The sequence below is a fragment of the Agelaius phoeniceus genome, chromosome 1 (assembly GCF_051311805.1).
Source record: "Agelaius phoeniceus isolate bAgePho1 chromosome 1, bAgePho1.hap1, whole genome shotgun sequence".
Classification (NCBI taxonomy): domain Eukaryota; kingdom Metazoa; phylum Chordata; class Aves; order Passeriformes; family Icteridae; genus Agelaius; species Agelaius phoeniceus.
The window spans coordinates 14,174,840-14,193,672 of NC_135265.1; the positions used below are offsets into that span (position 1 = coordinate 14,174,840).

The 18,833-nt window shown below is 38.8% G+C and overlaps 1 protein-coding gene across 12 annotated transcripts in view; it reads left to right on the top strand.

Annotated features, from left to right (window-relative positions):
- PARD3 (par-3 family cell polarity regulator) overlaps window positions 1-18,833 on the top strand; it is a 446,494-nt gene that overhangs the window by 307,671 nt on the left and 119,990 nt on the right. The gene's annotated exons all lie outside the window — the stretch shown is intronic.

An 18,833-nucleotide genomic window follows, 5' to 3' on the forward strand; every position in this document is an offset into this window, starting at 1 on the left:
GAGAATGATATCATGAGAGTAGTAAGTTGAAAAAGTGGTTTATTAGGAAAAAATAGGAGTTAATTAGAAAATGTGGTTTTGAAATCTCCTTTAGAAAACACTAAATAATACCAGGCTCTTAGACAGTGTATGCCATAGAACAGAAGAAGAATTATAGGAGTTAGTCCCACATGTCAAGTAGGAAGAGTCCTTCAGCCTGTGAAGCCCATGGGGATGCCCTCATCCTCTGGATATTTGCCTGCCTCAGTTCAAGCCTGGAGCAGAGCATTGCGCCCCACTCTGGGAGAGTGTGGAAGGCAGGAGATGTGAAATGCTGAGTGGTTCTTTTCTGCACTCTGTCATTTTTAAACAGCAGAAATGACAGGTAAAACTGAGGCACAATATGCATGATAAATCCCATAGGCTCTAAGTAGTAGTATCTTGGATACCTTGAGAGTTGTCTTGTGAATTCAGTCAGAAAGTGTTTACAGCATCTAGAAAGCTTGGGCAGCTCCATGGGCCAGGCAAGGTAACCTTTTCTGTGTGCTTGATACAACACTTCTGAAATCTCTAATTTGGGAACAACACTAATTTGAGTGATAGGATGATCCAATGCTTTGTTGTTTGCTCTTCATAACAGTCAACATTTTCATGAGATTTTTTTCCTTCACTTCCATTTCTGAGTGAACTTTACTTTTCAGTCTCCTCTTAATTAATGTGAGAGCAGTGGTATCTGGATATAGCTGACTCCTCCTGGATCTGTAAATTAGCTTGCACCTTGTCAGCCCACACAAGAGAGGTGTTCCTGGCAAGGAAGAAAATGCTGATTGAGAGAATTAAGCATTATGTCTCATTTCCACTTGGTGCTTGATTTGCTTTGTTGACAGGCTTCTCAATAACATTTGAGAGATGGGCTTTGTTATGTCTGCAAAATAAGCTACTACTTCTACCTATAACATGTTTTGTTTTTCTGTACATTTGACATATATCATAGATATCAAGTAATCACTGAAAGAAGTTGTGTGATAGAAAATAATGATGACAGTAACATTTAAAATTCAAACCAGGATCAAAGCATAATTGGATGTTTTAGTTCTGTACAACTTTGTAATTTCTTTGTTGTTCTTTTTCTTTTCTCCTTTTTCACTTTTTTCTTCCTTTTCAGTGCTCTAATTTAAAAAAAATCTTTCTTCATTAGGTTGTATGGTCAAAAACACTTGTGGGAGGAAGTTGCTATTAGCTGACACTTTATTCCAATGTATGTATTTAACCAAAGGGATTTTTGTTACCTATATGCAAACTGGCATCTCATAAAGAAGAGTCTGTGTGATGTATAAAAATAAGTCTCCTTGTGTTCAGTAAAAATCTTAGGATTTGCTGCTGGAATCTTCATTAAACTCTACTGTGAGATGGAAAGTCTCACTAGAGAACCCTAAGTTACCTTTATCCTTCAGCATCTAATCATCATTTCCATGAAATCCCTGGATGATTCAGATAAGTTAAAATCATAAATAAATCTTCTAAACACCTCCATTGTTTTACTGCTTGTGTCAAGTGTAGTAAAGAGGATTGACAGAACCTTGGTGGGGAGCTGCAAACTGCAAAACTGTGTGGCTCTGACACACACAACTCCTGGTATCTCCAGAGACCTTTGCTGGCATTGGGCTGTGGACAAGCTGGAAGTTCACTCTTCCTACTGTGACATAAATCTGCCTGAGCATATGTGTGTTTCAAACTGACACTTCAGGACACAATGGATTATTTAATTATGCCATTTGGCTGAGAAGTCTTCTTACAGATGAAAATAGGACAGAAGTTAGCCTAGAAAAGTGTTGAGCAGAAACATTGGTCTATTGGAGGAGAGGCAGGTGCTGCAGTGCTTTGCTTAAACCTGAATCTATTTGTTTTATCTGAGTACTGGAATCATTCTTAGCCTTTTAGAAGGATCATATGCCAGATCCTGTGGCCTGTGAAATGCTGTGCAGTTCCTCCTTCTCCAGTTAGAGGGTGCCTGGATGGCCACTGCCAGCTGAGCAAATAGCTTTTGGGAAGTTGAAATGAAGTTCTACTACCTTTTTTTCTCACTGCTGAGAAGCCTTCAGTGAATATATGTATTGACATCAGAAGTTTATAAAAATCTGTATGCTTCTCCACATGCAATATGAAATATGTTTACTCATTTTGAGTCTGATTTTACTTTTAAGTAGAGATTTTGTTGATAAAAATTAACCTGACAAATTTGTTGATAAAATTAACCTGGCAATTTGTTGATAAAAATTAACCTGACAAAGCCAATCAGTAGTTGAAGAAATTATTATAGTGCTGCCTTAAGAAAGAGTCTCCACAGTTTCAAAGAGTGTGCCTGTAATTAGTGCTGATAAATGTACATTAATTTAATGGGTCTCTGTGTTGTGCAATTCTTTGACATTCCTCTCCTGAGAGAGAAAAAAGGTATATGGTGCATTTTTCCTCTTCCTTTTGCCCCTATTGTGTACAGAGTATTTTTATGAAAATGGATCCCCATAGGATATGAGAGAGGAAGATTTGAGATGTTACATATGAAGGTTTTGGATGATGATGAAATGACACATCTGCTGTGGTGCTGCTGATCACTTAGAGTCCCTTTACTTAATTCTTGCTTCCCAGTGTGCAAGCTTGGATACAGTTGTTATATGGGTGACTGAACTGATGATGTAAAATATGTCCAGCAAGTGGTCAATCTCAGGACAGGATGTGTCTGAGGAATCACATCTTTAGGTGAAAATGAACCTCCAAGACATTGAGAATAATGAGGAGAAAGCAGCAGCTCTGGGTTTCCAAAGGCAGGAAAGGGAATAGTAGGGAGGCCAAGCTAGCTAGTCATGTCTTGCTGAAAATATCTAGGGACAGTCATTGCCTGATAAAAAATGCCAGACCTACTGAAACAATTAACCCTTGATATGATTGGAGAAAAATGGCTTTGAAAATTCATATGATATATTTAGATTTGTGGGGAGGGGCAGATGATGAGAACAAAACATGGGGAATATGACTTGTATCTTAACCTGGGGTTTAAGCAAGAAATATCTGCATCAGTTTTGGGGGTCATTTATGGAATAGATGTAATATAATTTGAAGCATCTGTGGATAAGTATGTTATATTAAGTAAATAAAATTTTTACTATAAGAATTAATACCTGAGTCCCACATAAACTTGACTTATCAATGGAGAACATAAGCACTGTTATTGAGCTTCACAGAGGAAGACTGTATGCTCAAAATTAATCATATGCATAGATGTTTTTTGTCTTGGAGGTTGCACATTTTAAGATCTGGCCCATAATATTGATGGAGATGTAAAGTCATATCATATGGTAGCTGATCCTTAATTCCCATTTTAAGTATTGTAGCACATAGGTGGGTAAATCAATGCACTGAATAACCAATGCAAATGTAATATCCCCAGATTACCATTAAAATCTAATCCTAATTAGATTTAATTACATTTAAAATGATTACTGTGAGCCTTGCAGTGTTGCATCTTCCAGTTCTGTGAGAGGAAATAGATAATTCAGTTTGCAACCTTGTTTAGCTGAAATCAGATATACTGCTGGCTGGTTTTTTCCCCCCACACAGCTGTTTCCAAGGTGCACTGGACATGTCCAGATTTATAAACATACTATTTGTAGCTCTGAATTACACATTTCAACCACATGAGCTATCTGAGACCACTGACTAGGCATTTGGGAGAATAACCTATGTGGATTACTGTTGCTTGTTACATGACTTCCTTGTATTGCCTATTCTGGTTTTCATTTAAGTTTTCTCATTGTAATGTCTGTGAGGAGATGAAAAGCAACTCACAAAGGTTATACCACTGATTTGGTAATAACCTTCTTTCTCTTTCATTTAATAGCAATCTTCAGACTTTTAACTGAGCACAATAACAAAAACATGTCAGAGTTGTGTAAAATACTATTGAATTATATCCTAATCAGCAGGACTGGAAAATACTTCAAACTTGATAAAACAAAATCTGTGGTCTGCTTTCTACCGTTCAGTAGCTTAAGATGCAGCAATAATGACATTTTCCTTGGAAGCTTGACTAATAGGACTTTGTATTGGTGAATGACACTTACTGATATATGGACTTAATAGAAAACATGGGAATGAGCTCTGAAAGTTAGTGGTTTTTTTTCTTGAGTGCTCATGGAATAAAACATGATAAATCTTGAGCCTTGGAACAGAGAGGAGGAGGTTAGTGCTTAAACACCCATCAGCTGCATCATTTCAAACTTGGAAGCTCATTGTGTGCACACTGAGTTGTGCCTGGGTTTGCTAATGCTCATATGAGAATGCTGCTGACAGCTTGTGCTGCTTGTGCTAGAGACTTTCATCAGAAACACTGAGCTGGGTCGTTGGTCAGGTAAATGGAATCTGGGGCCATTTGTGCTCTGGTTTTTGCCTGCTGCTATTACAAGCCAGCTGGCACAACTGTCATTAAGGCCACATCTGCTTCCCCCCTTCTGCCACCAGCTAGAAAATGCATGGCTTACTGTAATCCTGGATGCAGGGTCTAAGCAGGATATCCTTTCACTTTAGAGGAGGAGCACCAACCTCATCCTGTCTGCAAGTTGGATACTGTTGATACACCTTTTCTGTGCTCCTTTGGGCTACTTTGTCCTAATCCATTTTCAAAGTTTCAGCTGGCCATTGGGACACACAGCATTAGAAGAGCCTTTCAAATGAAATCAGCCATGCAGCAAATTGTCATCTTTGATGCAGACGATTACCCAGGACTCTTACAAGGGTCTTTCAAAGCATTTTCATATTCTTCACTTACTTCTTTCCAATTAAAACTAACTAAGGGACTGAAAGAGATAAGCCTGGTTGGAAATAACTTTTCTTTTTTTGCAAAGATAAGCAGTGCTCCTTCCTTTCTCTGTGCATTTCTGCCTGCTGCTGGATGGAGGCAGTTGCTTTGAGGAGAGGTGTGTTTCATTGCCTGCAGCCCCGAGCACACCCACTTTGGACTAAGATGTCATTGGGGCAGGGGGTGGTGGAATGGCAAATTTATGTTTCTGAACCAAAGAAGTTCACATAATCTGTCAGGGATTTAAGGAATGCAGCTTCATTAAGTGGTTAGTAAACTCTATGACTTTTAAACGAAACACAGAAAGCAGTGGTATGCAATAGTGCAAGGGAGATTTGAAGTGGGAGATTAACATAATAGTATGTGGCTTTCTGGTTTGTCACTCTGACAGAAAGCAGGGATTTTGCTCTGTGTGTTCTTTACTCTGGATTTTCCCAGAGTAAATCTTGAACTTATAAATCTGATGGTGATATAGTGTATGGGGGTTTGGTTGTTTTGGTGGGGTTTTTTTTAAATTTCAATAGAATCAGGGCTCTTGTTTCTAACATCCAGAAGTGTCAGGATGACTTGTTACTAGAGATGAGTTCATAGTGGCTGCTAACATATTCTCCCAGTGTTCTTCCTTTGCTTGTCAGCGACTTTAAATAGAGAACCTTTGACACCTTCAGCGCTGTCTTTGCCTGCAAAGCAAGCGAGGGAGGCAGGCAGGGTGACAGCTGAGCCCTCCGCCATCCTGCCCGGCGTTCTGCACACTTCTCTTCCAGGCCTGCTGGATGAATATAGAACACAAGTGTCAAGGATGACACCTTCTTTATAATCTCTGCAAAGCCAGCCTTTTCAGGGAAGAATTTGTTGACAGTTAAGAGATTCAAAGTCAATTTCAGTTTAAGCTCATATAGAAATAGGATTTTTTCTTCCACCTCATGTGATAATTGAAGACTAAACAGGCAGTGCCCTAGTCCATAACAAAGCATCATAAATAAATACTGTCTTGAGACATGAAGTATTTGTTAGGTGAAAAGCTCTATTAATAACATTTGTTTTGTTATCTCTTGGAAAGCTTCTTTAGAGGTTTAATTCACTATTGATAGCACCTGTACATTGGTATATATTGTGGATGCTGTAGATTATGTTTTTAAAGCAGACTCATCTTTGAAAATCCCTTTTAAAAACAGGAATAGGAATGTTGACTTAGAGGAAAATGAATGCAACTCAATATAGTTTTGTATCTGGGATTACATAGGTGGTTAAGTCACATTTTCTTAAAGTACTGAAGTTGGCAGCTGCAGGACAGCTGATCCTTTTCTAAAAGGCAAAGCTCCAACTTACTACTGCGTTTCAGTTCCCAGGAGCAATGGTTTGTATTTGTGCTGTGTTGGCAGGCTGATGCCTCCTGGTAAGATGTTAACTTGTCCTACTATTGTGCAAAGAAAGATTCATTGAAGGTGTAATTATGCAACCCCTCAGTGAAAATGGCAAAATGGGTTTAAAGCAGTGTATAATTTCTGGAATAGAATACACTGGCACAGAAGTAGTTGGTGAGCACCTGTGTTTCCCTGAATGCACTAGGAAAATAGTAGGTATAAGGCTTTCAAAGGCCTTATTTAGGCTTTTAAATTGTTGCTTCAGGATAAACTAAGAGGAGCACAAGTTCTGTAGAAAGAATAAGAGAGAGAGAAATACTAGAAACACAGTGACAATGGGTATAGAAGTAGTATTTATTTCTGCCACTTTGAATCTGTTGATGACTTCTAGAGGAAAGAAAAGTAATTATAAGGAACTGAAGAGATATTCAAAGTACTGCACTTTTAGTGATTTGAGCAAGAAAGGTTTTCTGCTTGGTTCATCTCCTACTCACAGCAGCCCAGCTTCAACTTTTCATCAGCTGAGTGTCATGGCCAGTTTATTTTCAAATATCTCCAAGGATGGAGAGTCAGCAGCCTCTTTCAGCAGCCTGTTCCAATGCTTAACCACTCTCCTGGTGAAAAGTATTTGTCCTTGGTAAGATAGGAATGAGAGACACTGAATAATTGCTGGTACAAAAAATGTGAATCCATCAGCATGTACTTAAGCTTCTCATGAATCAAGAACATGTGGAAATACAATAAGATTTTCATGCAAAAAATTGACATTTTAAAGGACCTTTGTGATACAGTGTTATCCTCAGGGATTGCTGCCCTCACAGGACCCCAAGAGTAAATGAAGTAACATAACTGAGTCTGTATTTGAGACTCCTTACATGCTAAATGTTAAGGAATAATTTATCTATTATAAGAGGATTGGTTTTTTTTTTCCCATTGTGCTTCCAAGCATCTTATTCCAAATTGTCTTGGACTGGCAACTATTAAGATACTGAGCTGATTGTCTGATGGGGTAATAATGTCTTATATGATCCACTGAGCTAGAAAAGGTGATTATTTTCTGTGGAACTAAGGAAGAAACAGTTGACAGGAATCTTTCTACTATTCCATGCTACACCAGAAAATGTCACCTGGTTTTTGTTAAATTTCTAAAATTAGTGTTGCATTAATGCTGATATTTTCCATTTTCATCCCAAAATACATATATCAAGTAAAACCTCAGGCATTTGTAGTTCAGCCAGTCATAAAAGGAGGAAGTTTATTTTACTTCTGGAGGGGTAGAAAGAGCTCTTTTAAATTCCACTCATGTTTGGCTGATTCCTTACAATTTAGTGTAAAAGCATAAGAATTTGGTCACACAAGAGTTAAATGATACCCAGGAAGTCCCTGTATCCCAGTACTTTGCCTCTGACACTGAGCAGTTGTGGCTCCCAAGGCTGGGATACCAGAAGTGGGTGACCAAGCGTTCCCAGGGCTGTCTTCCAGACTTCAGGGATCTGTAGCTCAGGGGTTTCTTGAGACACTGCCTTTGTGCTCAAGTACAAAATACAATGTGTACACATATTCTGTTCTGGGCAATTTGTCCTGTTACTGATCATTTGGGGTATATTTACCTAATTCCAAAATACTACAAAATTTGAAGTATGCCATATACAAAAATGTCTTTTAGAGATTGTGTAAATGACTTTTGTATCAAGGAGCTGCTTTTGCATTTCAAGTGCCCAGGCCTGATTGCAGTGCACTGCAGTAGATCTGGCTCATTATGCCAGCATTTTATGGCACTCAGGTAAGCATGTTTACAAAGTAGCAGTAAACCTTTTTGATGTGCAATAACATTTCAGTAGTTAATGTAGTGTTCCACCATGTATTAAATTTTACCACTTCTGGGCAAACTTACAATAAGCAGAAGTGAAAGAAAGGGCTGTAGATGTTTATAAAATAGACCCTACTGGAATGAATTCAAGAACTAGTTTTACAGTGTATGTTTGGTCTAGCTGATGATGTGGTCAACAGTAAATTTTGAAATGTTTGCTTTTGCAGAAGATAAATTCTTAGTTTCTACCAATGTTAACACTTTTTTCAGGACTTTGTTGCTATCAGTCTTGTAGCTCCAAGTCCAAAAAGGAAAAAAAAACCATAATTCATACAGTTTCATGAAACTGCTTGGTCAATTTGACTAATTTCAATAATTATAACAGCCTACTACTGATAGGCTGTTTTTTAAAAGAGTTTGTATTTCATGTTAAAAGTATGTTGGAAATGCTATATTGGTAGAGAAATTCTCTGTTATAAATAACTACTTCAGCCAATGTTAACTGATTATTAACTTCATAGATTTAGCTTTGTCAATTAAATCTGCATAGTTAGTCCTAATGTTTTTTGGGCTTGCAGTACAAAAACTCTAGGAGTTTGGCAAGCTGCTTAAGCTTTCAAGAAGAGCTATTTTCTCATTTTAAAAATAGGATAGTACCTTGTTCATGCTAGTGTCTCCAGGGGTTTTGATGTCATATAATGTTTCCTGCACTGTATAAATATGAAATATATGTATGCTAAAAACATATGCTTGAGCTCCCAGATACTGGTGTTGAGTATAGTTTGAAGGTGGTTGAATGCTGGATGGATGTTGGATAGATGAATCACTGAAAATATAGTTTCCTTTTTCATGCTATGCTGTTATAAGTAGTGCTTGGTAAAAATGTCTAATCAATGACAAAGTTTATGGATTAGTTTTAAAGGATCTGAAAAAGAAGATTAAAAAACAAAAAATGCATCTAGAATCTTTATCAGCAATTTTCAGTACCACAGTAATAAAAGTAGTATATTTTTATACCAATTGCAAGTGCCTCTAGCATATTCAAGACCAGGTGTGTTTAGCATGCAAGCTGAACTGCTGTTACACATTTCAACAGCAGCATACCACAAATAAATCTCAAATATTTCACAGTGTTGTTATAGATGCTATCATTGTCTTTAGCACATAGTGCTAAAATCCTGAAATTCAGAGCACAATATGCTGGCACAAGCAGGAGTTTTAGATGTAGTGTGACAATTAAAGTATTTCTTTTCTCTGATGTTGCTGAGCAGGTAATGATACCTACAGTATTATAATCTCTGACCATTGGATTCCTGGTATCATCTGTAGAGCTCCAAATACTTTGCTAGTTCTATTTGCCTTTTATAATCCCAAAGGAAGAAAGCTGCTGATGTAAGTTAAAGGAAATGTGAAGAATCAGTGCCATTTTCATTGTTGGGGTTTTTTTTCAAGATTTATTTTAGGCTATATATTCAGAAGAAACAGTGAAATGGCAGTGATAATTGCTGTATACTGTGTGCAACACTGAGCCTGAGCAGAGCTGTTATCATTTCAAGAACATCTCAAGAGCCAGATATCTTTGAAGTCAAGTCTGGGTTTATTTTAAACATCATCTCTCTGGGTTTCTAAATAAATACAGGCCTAGTCATTTGCTTCTTATAGTGCCTGAGCATGTAGAAATGAGAACAAAAATGTCAGTGTGTATGGGGCTGGTCCAGGTCTGAGATTTTCTGTGCTAGGGGCTTATTTATATGGGTTGGAAAAAGAAATGAAACCAAACCAAATAACAAACCACCCCAACTCGCCACCCCACATCTCTTGCCTGTAATTGGTCCTGAACAAGTCCTGCTTTGTACATCTTTTGAATCTGAAAAAATCTCAGTCCCAGCTTGGCCCTAAAATAATCAGCAGTGTAAATCACTATTGATATAGTTATTTCAACTGCTTTCAAATTCTTACCATGAAGACAGCTCAAGCTCTGACTGCTGGCAGCTACAGGATGCCAGGCATCTCCAGGGCTCCAGGTAGCTCTGGGCAAGGCCTGGAAGCAGCTGCTGCAGGGACCTGCTGTCAGACTGCTGTCCCAGCAAGGATCCACCTGAGTCTTACTGCATCTGCTCCAGAGATGGTTTGTTCTAGTGCTGCTGCTGCAGTGCAAAGCCTTGCTCTTCATTCTCCACCCAGAAGATACAGCATGTGGAAACTAAATTTTCCTGCTGCAGGGTATATAAGCTGATAGAAGAGACAGAGGTATGTGAAGCCAGCAGTGACATATTAATATTTATTACCCAGAGCCTTGGTTCAGGCTAAGTCCCTGTGCCATAGCCCTATCTTTGTAGCAAACTTTCAAAATAATGTGCCTGTTAGTTTTTGCTCTCTGCTTTCCATGATAATGTGGATTCATAGAATCACAGAATGGTTTAAATTGCAACCTAAGGACCATCTAGTTCCAATAGAACCCTTACTGAGTGGGAATATCTTCCACTAGATCAGGTTGCTCAAAATCCCATCCATCTGGTCTTGAAGACTTCAAGAGCACTTAAATGAATTGTGTTCTGGGGTACCTTATTAAGGTGTCCTGTTGGCATTATTAATTTGGTTATAGAATTAAACTTTATTTTTAGCCACAAGGAGACTTGAGTGGCACTGTGAAACCCAGAATGGGACAGGAGACCCTAAACTGTAATCCACAGCCATCAGCACTAGGGTGCTATGGCTCAGTGAGAGGAATTGATTTTTGGTGCTGTAGAGAAGAGAGTGACAGCTGCACACTTGTCTGGTTTTAGGAATATTTTGTTTAGACTTGCCCCACAAGTCCTACAATGTTGACTGTGGTCTTCTGCTGGAAATTGTCTGTGGCTTCTCTACCTTCTGTGAGTGTAGATATGTGAATGAGGCTAAAGATCCAGAGACATCACCTATTGCTTAAGTTACGCTGCAGAGGTTATTTTCTAGGAAAATATCAACAAAGATCTCTAGGAACTGACAGAAGATGTGCTGACTTACATATTAACATTTCTAGGTAATGAGATCTCTAGGGAAAATTTAATCTTTGGGAGGTTCTGGATGAACTGCAGCTAGTTTGATTAACTTTTTGTGTCCAAGTTAACTATTGCTGATTTTATACAGTTTAATTGCATGACTGCAGGACTTAAGTTCTCGGAATAATGTGACTGCAATTTCCTGGTCTAGCTAGCTTGTTTACTACATTTTTGTCCTAATTTCTCTGCTGTTGCATGTGCTTAGTGAGCATTTTTAGTGATTTTCATGTTGTAGCTCATGTTTACCTACGGCAGGCCTATTAAGCAAAGCGTTTTCGTTGTAAAGTGGAGCTGTGATGCCTCTTAGTATTACTGAGGGATTTTTTTTTTTCCTTTTCTGGCAGGAAAGTCTTGAAGCAAATTTCCCTTGCAACTTTTTCTTTTTATTCTCTTTTTCTTTGGCCATCTCTTGAGTGCCAGTAAAATGGGTGGGTTTTTATGTTTCATTAGCATTTCTTATAAGGTCTGCCTTTAGACCAGTACCCATTTTCTGAATTGTACTTCTGTAGGGAGGGCTGCAAAAAAATCATGGTAACCAGATGCAGTATTTGTCTCTGGCCTGGAAAAGTGTTAGATTTAACAAAAGAAGCTAATAAAAATGTTCAAATTGACCCTTCTCATCATTTGGACTTCTTGGAGCTCAATCAATCACTCATTATTATCAGAGTTATTCACACAGAGGCAGAAGTGCTAGTGTTTCTCATAATCAGCCCTTGAGCCAGACATAATTTGCAATTTGAAGCATTGTATTTGGAAACAATAATGCATTAAAATGAACAGAGCAGGAATTAGAAGTATAGTTGTGGAGAGAACGTGTTGCTGAGTAGCCATGGTTGAAACACTGTCTCTAAGGATCCTGAGTGGACACCAGTAATTAGAGGCACACAATGTAGTATTGTTCCCACCTAAATGGGTCCACAATTTTTAAACTCCTCTGTGGAGTGTGGCAAATGTTGCCTACCTTGCTGCAGGGCTGCAGGGCAGCCGTGGGCAGGTGGGGAGTGCTGGGGTAAGGTGGTGTCACCTGTTTGACACAGTGTGAGCCAGAGATGAGGAGCTGAACCTGGCACCCAGTAGCACTGGGATGTGGGATTTTACTTCATAATAAAATTGCTTATGTTATAGAAGAATGAGCACATTTTACTTTAGATTGTCAGGAACTTGTTCATAGTAGTAGCAGTTGCTGCTGAGCATTTGGGAATTTTTTGTTATCCCTCTGTATGCTATTATGTATTGCATATTGTATGTATGCTTTTATGTATGCAGTCTGTGAGTTAACATACTGCAGGCCTTCACTCAGGCTTTTTCAGGAGCCTGCTTTTGGCTCTGTATGTGAGGCTTTATTTTGTTTTTTGCTATTTGTATTTACAGTCTTTCAATTACTGTGTAGTATCTTACTGCCCAGTATTGCATTTTAGAACAGAGCGCTGCAGTCTTGAAGGGCACATTCTGTTTGAGAGGGGTGACAGGAGAATTTCTAAGTACATTAAATCACACTATAAAAGGATATGTGTCTGATTGAGATTATATATTTATAAAATACCTATTATGCAAAAATACTGAATTAGCTTAGTTGGTCACATGTATGAGCTACTGTCTTCAATGACAAGTAGCAGACGGTGTATCAAATTTAAGCTTGGGGCAAGTATCTGTGGTCAATAACTACTCTCTTTTTTGAATGCATACATTACATTAAAGACCTTTGGTCACAAACTTTAAAATGCTTAGACTGTTATGAAATGTCCATTAAAATGTCATGTACTACTTCTGTGGTTGCTCCCATCACTGATGACTGTTAACACAATTGTACCTAAGCAGAAGATTTTTTTATATTCCTGACTCCTTCAGGGATACCACAATTCCCAGTTTTACAGGTTTTGTCTGAATATGAATAATTTATGGTGACTTTTACTATGTTGTAGTGCTGCTTACTGAGTAGATTTGGACATCTCTGCTTCTTGCTGCCTTCTTTACAATAGTATCATTGTCAAATTTTTGATAGTTTCTTTGAACTTCTCAGCCTGCTTTTCAACTACAGTGATTTGAAGTAGTTAGGGCTTTTTTTCTGATTGCTTTTGCTTTCTTTATTTATTTATTAGAGCTGTCCATGGCTCCAGCTAGCTTCAGGCAATCACGAGTAGCAATGCAAGAAGATTATCTTCTGTTTAGAAATTTGCAAACAGATGGTCTTTCCATAAAAGAAATCTGTTTTTAAAAGTTCCACCATTTTATGCTGGAAGTAAATATTACAAATGTTTAAGTTGTGAAAAGAGAGCGACTTGGTGTGAATAATATTCTGCCTGTTGTGTCATGCCTTTCAGGAAATGTTATCAAAACTGTTTAGGAAAATAATTGAATTAAACCTCATGACATGTCTCTAGTTTGGCTTCATACCCATTTTTTTCGAAGTTGGGGTAGTGGTTCCCAAAGCCAGGCAGATTACATTTCACTGGCTGGAAGCAGCTATGGATCACATCTGTTGTCTGCACTTCTTTTCTGGAGGTTGGTGTGGGAATCACCGGTGCTGCTGCACATGAAGCACTGGGCCACCCTGTCTGTTCTTTTTGAGTAAACTTAGTTTGGTGAGATGTACTAGAACTCCCCCTTGAATGGGGCTGAAAAATGGTATTTTAATATTATATATTATTTGGAAAGTGATATGGAGGCTGCTGGGAGAAAATGTGTGAATAGAGCACAGAAGATCTTCACATGCTTTACAGTATTCAGGCCCAAGGTGGGCACTTCAAAGGGCTGGTAATTTGCAGTAACAGCCACTTGGGTTCTTGTACTTTAAATTTCTATGTTTGTGGCTAAGCATGTGAATTTCTTTATTACTTGAAGGCAAACATCACTGGCCTGAAGAGATACAGGTGTACCTTTTAGAGTTTTCTTAATTTTCATGAGTGACCTATGACCTTTTGTAATGTGCTTTTCTTGATTTGTGACAGTAGAGTTCTCCAGGAACCCTCCTGGCAGGGGTCCTCTGCTGGATGTTGCACCAGAAGGATTGCTGCTTTATCAGTTTTAACATTTGCAAGCAGATCCATGGAAAATGAAGTTATCAATGTCTGTTTTAATTATGCCCACAAGCTCCTGCATCAAGGTGCCTGCACAGTGCTTTTGTGTCATCTCAGGACAGTGCTGCTGCTGAGTCACTCCAGCAGTCACTCCACTCCCTCCCAACAAGTAGAATTGGATCTACTAATTTGATTATTAACATGTGATAACAGGCTATTTCTAGAAATCATTTGCCAATATAGAAATGTTTACACTTTAAAGCATGTTTTTAAAAATAGCATTTGCGCAATTTTGCTTGGAATGGAAAGCTTCTAAACCTTTAGATCATCACTAAAGAGGGTGGCTTTTGTTTGTGTGCTGTATTTTTGTTTTTGTTTTTTTTTAGCAACAGAATAGTTTTGTGTGTCCCAATAAGGTGTTGCAATATAAATCTTATGATTTTGCTGATACAGAAGGGTGAAAAAGAAATCATTGCAAAATCATTCAAGCAGTGTTTACATTAGGTGTGTGTCTGTGTGTGTGAATACTGTTTGCTGCTAAGGGAAGAAGAGCATGCCTTGAAGCTAGAAAACTGACAAAATAGCTCAAGACACTTACCAATTGTTAATTTTTAATGATGGTCTTTTTTCTATTAAGGAACATAATGCTGCTGAAGTTGTCTCAATCAATTTTTGTGTTTTTTTCATTAATCAACTAATGCATGTTTCTTCTGTAGCTCTTTATTCTAATGAAATATGTGGATGATTTGGCAGACGACAATGATCTCATCAGTAACGCATCAGAGTCAAATCCTTTTAGCAGATTACACATGTATTATTTTTGTTGTGTCAAGGATGCTGACATATATTCTTTTAAACTGAATCTACATTTGAGATAACTTCTAAATGTGGAATTTCTGTAGTTACTCGTGTATCCTTCTTGCTTCACTTGTCCTATCTGTACTTCTATCTATTTTTGCAAAATCATTTACATATTCTTTATGTCTACATGTGTACTTTAAGTACATTTCACATATTTTTTTATATATATTGCATCATATTGTAGCTTGAGCCTGTTCTTTAAATGTTCTGGTAAGCTGTCTTCTCTGTCGAGCCTCATACTGTTCATTTGCTCTGATGCACTGGCCCAAAGCCACTGAAGGCACTTGTTAGTCAGTGCCTCTCTGTTCAGCATGATAGACTTTGGATTAGGTCACCTCCTAGTTGGTGGCAGTCATTCAAGTAAGTAAGCTTGAAAGTGAGCCAGCTGACAGAGAGGTTTGGGCATTCATTTTAGTTTGATTAGATTATCCAAAGTTCATGAGATTTCCTATTTGAGGGTCAAGCTTACGGCATACAGGTCTGTGTTCTCATCTTTTTATTAATAATAATGTGAAAAACCAGTATCATGGGGTCTGAGGATGGGCCTTTCCTCTGATATCACCTGGCTGTTACGTATTAGAGTTCACACATTTCGAAGACGGTCTCTTACAATTTTTAATTTCTTCACTTACTGTGATTCCTGTTGTTGGCTGAATTTAAGAATTAAGTCTATGGATCTGTAAATAGGACTTTGAGCATTAACACTTATCTTGAAACTTTCTCCAATCCTTAATGTAAAAGGAGAATTAAGGAGATATAAATTAAGTAGAACTCTGGAGTATCTTGGCAATTAGAATGAACAAGATTTCAGCTGCTCTCTTTCATCAATTTCTCACACTCTTGGACAGACAGGGTATTTTTAATTTACAACCTGTATTTCAGTTAGTTATAGAAGTTTTTTCTTTGCTTGTGCAGCTACAAAATAAAATTAAACTACTTTTTAGCTATACTTTTTATAACAGGGTTTAAATGAGAGAGCTGCTGAATAAACAAGCTGTTACATGAAGTAAACATTGTTAGTATTATGGAGAGATTATTCTATAACCATGCAATTCGTGTCCTCAACAAAGTATTAAGCTATATCTGTGAAAGGATATTTATGAACAGAATGGTAATTTTTTTATTACTTGGGTTTTGAAGGAAAATGTGCACTTCTTTTTTTCTCTTTTATTTTCTACTCTGAGTAATAATAATCTGTGCTCTGCTTCTAAGAATTGAGATTGAGGCAAGTGGTACCCACAGGTCAGTGTTGTGCTTCTGTAGCTGCAGATGCTTCGGAGTAGCTGGTATAGCTCAAGCTATATCCAAAGAACAGAACTGTTTTCCTCATGAATTTGGTGACTTGGTGAGGCAGTTGTGTGTGTAATTTGGTTGCACATCAGGTACTGGCTTGTGTCTGTGCATTGGTGTGTTCTGCAGTGATTTAGGCTGGGCTTTTATTACTTGTAGCCAAATTGTTGGCACCAAACACAGCAAAAGAAAAGAGCTTGGGATTAGATTCTCAACACTGTCTGAACATCAGTGCCACAGATACTCCTTTTCTGCATGGTTTTGGGTTTTAATTACAAAATCAGTAATTTCTACCTTTGTTTTTAAGCACTGTCCTCCTTTTCAGTAATGCAAGGAGTATTGCTGTGCAGATGCTGAGCGATGGAGTTCTCATGTCTCTATCTGAAGGAAAGTTGTCATTTCATTTACATTTGTAAGAGCTGCAACAAGTATCCCAGCAGCCAGCCCCCAGCAGTGAGAATGAGACCATCTCAGGTTCAGATAAGTGCTCGAGGCACTCTGCAAGCAGCTGCACACAGCAGAGACCTGCGCCTGTGTCTGGGGAGGGAGCAGCGAGGGCCAGGATCACAGCACTTGGCTGTGTCCTCAAGGCCTTGCACAAGTCTGGAGTCTGTCTGACACAGCACAAATGGGTGGTGATTTCTGCTTTACAAGGGAGATTATCTTTGATTGCACTTGGCAAGTCTCAGTCTTAGGCTGTTCCCAGTCACTTCAGTGGAAGAGCTTATTACGTGGGTGTGCCAGGTCTTTCAATATATGGATTGTGGAAAAAATAGTATTGGAAGCAGTAAGGTTCCAAATTTGCCTTGGGTCATATATGGTACATACATCCTAATTCCATCTCTCCTTCCTTTGAGTACCTGAGCAGTAAAGGAGGAAGATTCACAATGGTGCAAAGCTTTGGTGATTTGCAGGGAAGGTGTCAAACACAAAATGTTCATGGGGCAAGTCGGGGACTGGAGGAGTTGCCCTTGTAAGGAGGTGAAACTGTCACATAGGTAAGCCAGATCTTTGCATTGAACCACTGCATTCAATTTAGGGTGTTGTACATACCAGGAGTGATTCTGGGGACCTGACCCAGGCTTTTGACTCACAAAACTAAACAAGGGCCACCAAACAGCAGCAGAAAGGGCTTTACCTCTGGCTGTGGAGACAGTGCACAGTAACTTAGGGATGTGGTTTTGGTGGTTTGAAGGGATATTGCATAGATTGCTTGAATTTCAGTGGTCTGAATAGTCTTATTTCTAAGTGTCCTGTTTAGATTAATGTTCATGAATATGAAGCATCATTTATATGAGTAGGAAATGTCTACCTGAAGAAATTAGGACAGGTGATTTTCAATAGCTTGACACCAGTGTATTCACACCCAAGTACAGCTGAGAGAGTTTTAATGGTGTGCCTTAGCATTGCTGGATGTTGTATTTCTGTAGTTAAACTTAGCTTGATTATGACTGTTAAATAAATAATTTATAAATGTCTGCTGTAAATTTGGTGGAGAGGATGCTGATTTGGGCTGTGGGTTTCATTGTGACTGTAAATCATACCTCATGAAGCAAACACTTTTAATAGAAGTAAATAACAAACACAGTTATTGCTAGCAAGAGTAATCTTACCAAAGACTTAGAATGATGTTTGTAGTGGGGAGTGTTGACTGCCCCTACAGAAATAAAGGAGGGATATGGGGGAGTACAAATGTCTCTCCATCACAGTTCTTTTCAGCACCTTTCTCAATTGCTTGGTGGCTCTCTCAGCATCTTCTTGAGATGCTATCTTGGCATCTTCTCAAAGCTTTGTGACTGTTAAGCCACAATGAACACAACTGTGCCTTGTGCCAGAAACACGAAGCCACAGTCAGGGAGGGGGGAGGATGGTGTTTGTTTTTCCATGCTCCAGGGTAGGGACAGTGTGGTTAACGTTGCTGAACTTGTTACAGGCAGTGGTGATTGTGGCAAATAGATCACTTCTGCGGGTGACAAATCCAGAGAAGGCACCTGTGCAAGACCACCATGGTTCCTACTCTGCCAGGCTGTCCACTGCTGGGATGACCACTGAGCTTGCCAGAGATGGGCACTGGGAAGGCTCCAGTCAGAGTGGGAGCAGTGTGGCCACCCCTGAAATGTCTGGGAAAGAACCTGAGCTGTCTTCCAGAGACTTTTATCAGGATGGTCCTCAGGGGCAGAAGGAACATTAATTCCCAGATGATTGGAAGAAAACCCTGAAAGAGAAGAAGGGTTGATGCCACAACTTGCTCATGACTGAAAGCAAACTGAGCCCTGGTGCTGCTGCAGGTGCTCCCTGTGTGGTGCCACCTCTGCCTCTGTGGGAATGCACAGGAACTCTGTGTGCTCTGGACCTGCCTGGTTGGATCTGCAAATTCAAACCTTTGAATTCTGCTGGGTTTGCATTACATGTTAACATTAGAAATGCTCTCCTCACAATCATGCAGCCTGACCAGACATTTACTAGATTGCTTACAATGATTATTAGAAATTTCCTGTGTACTTTATTTTTTTAATAAGGTATTGATTTCACTATATATCTGTTCACACTTGCAATGAGTTGATTTATGGTGGCAGAAATTCTGTTTTGCTGCCAAAACCTAATGGGCAATAACTAATT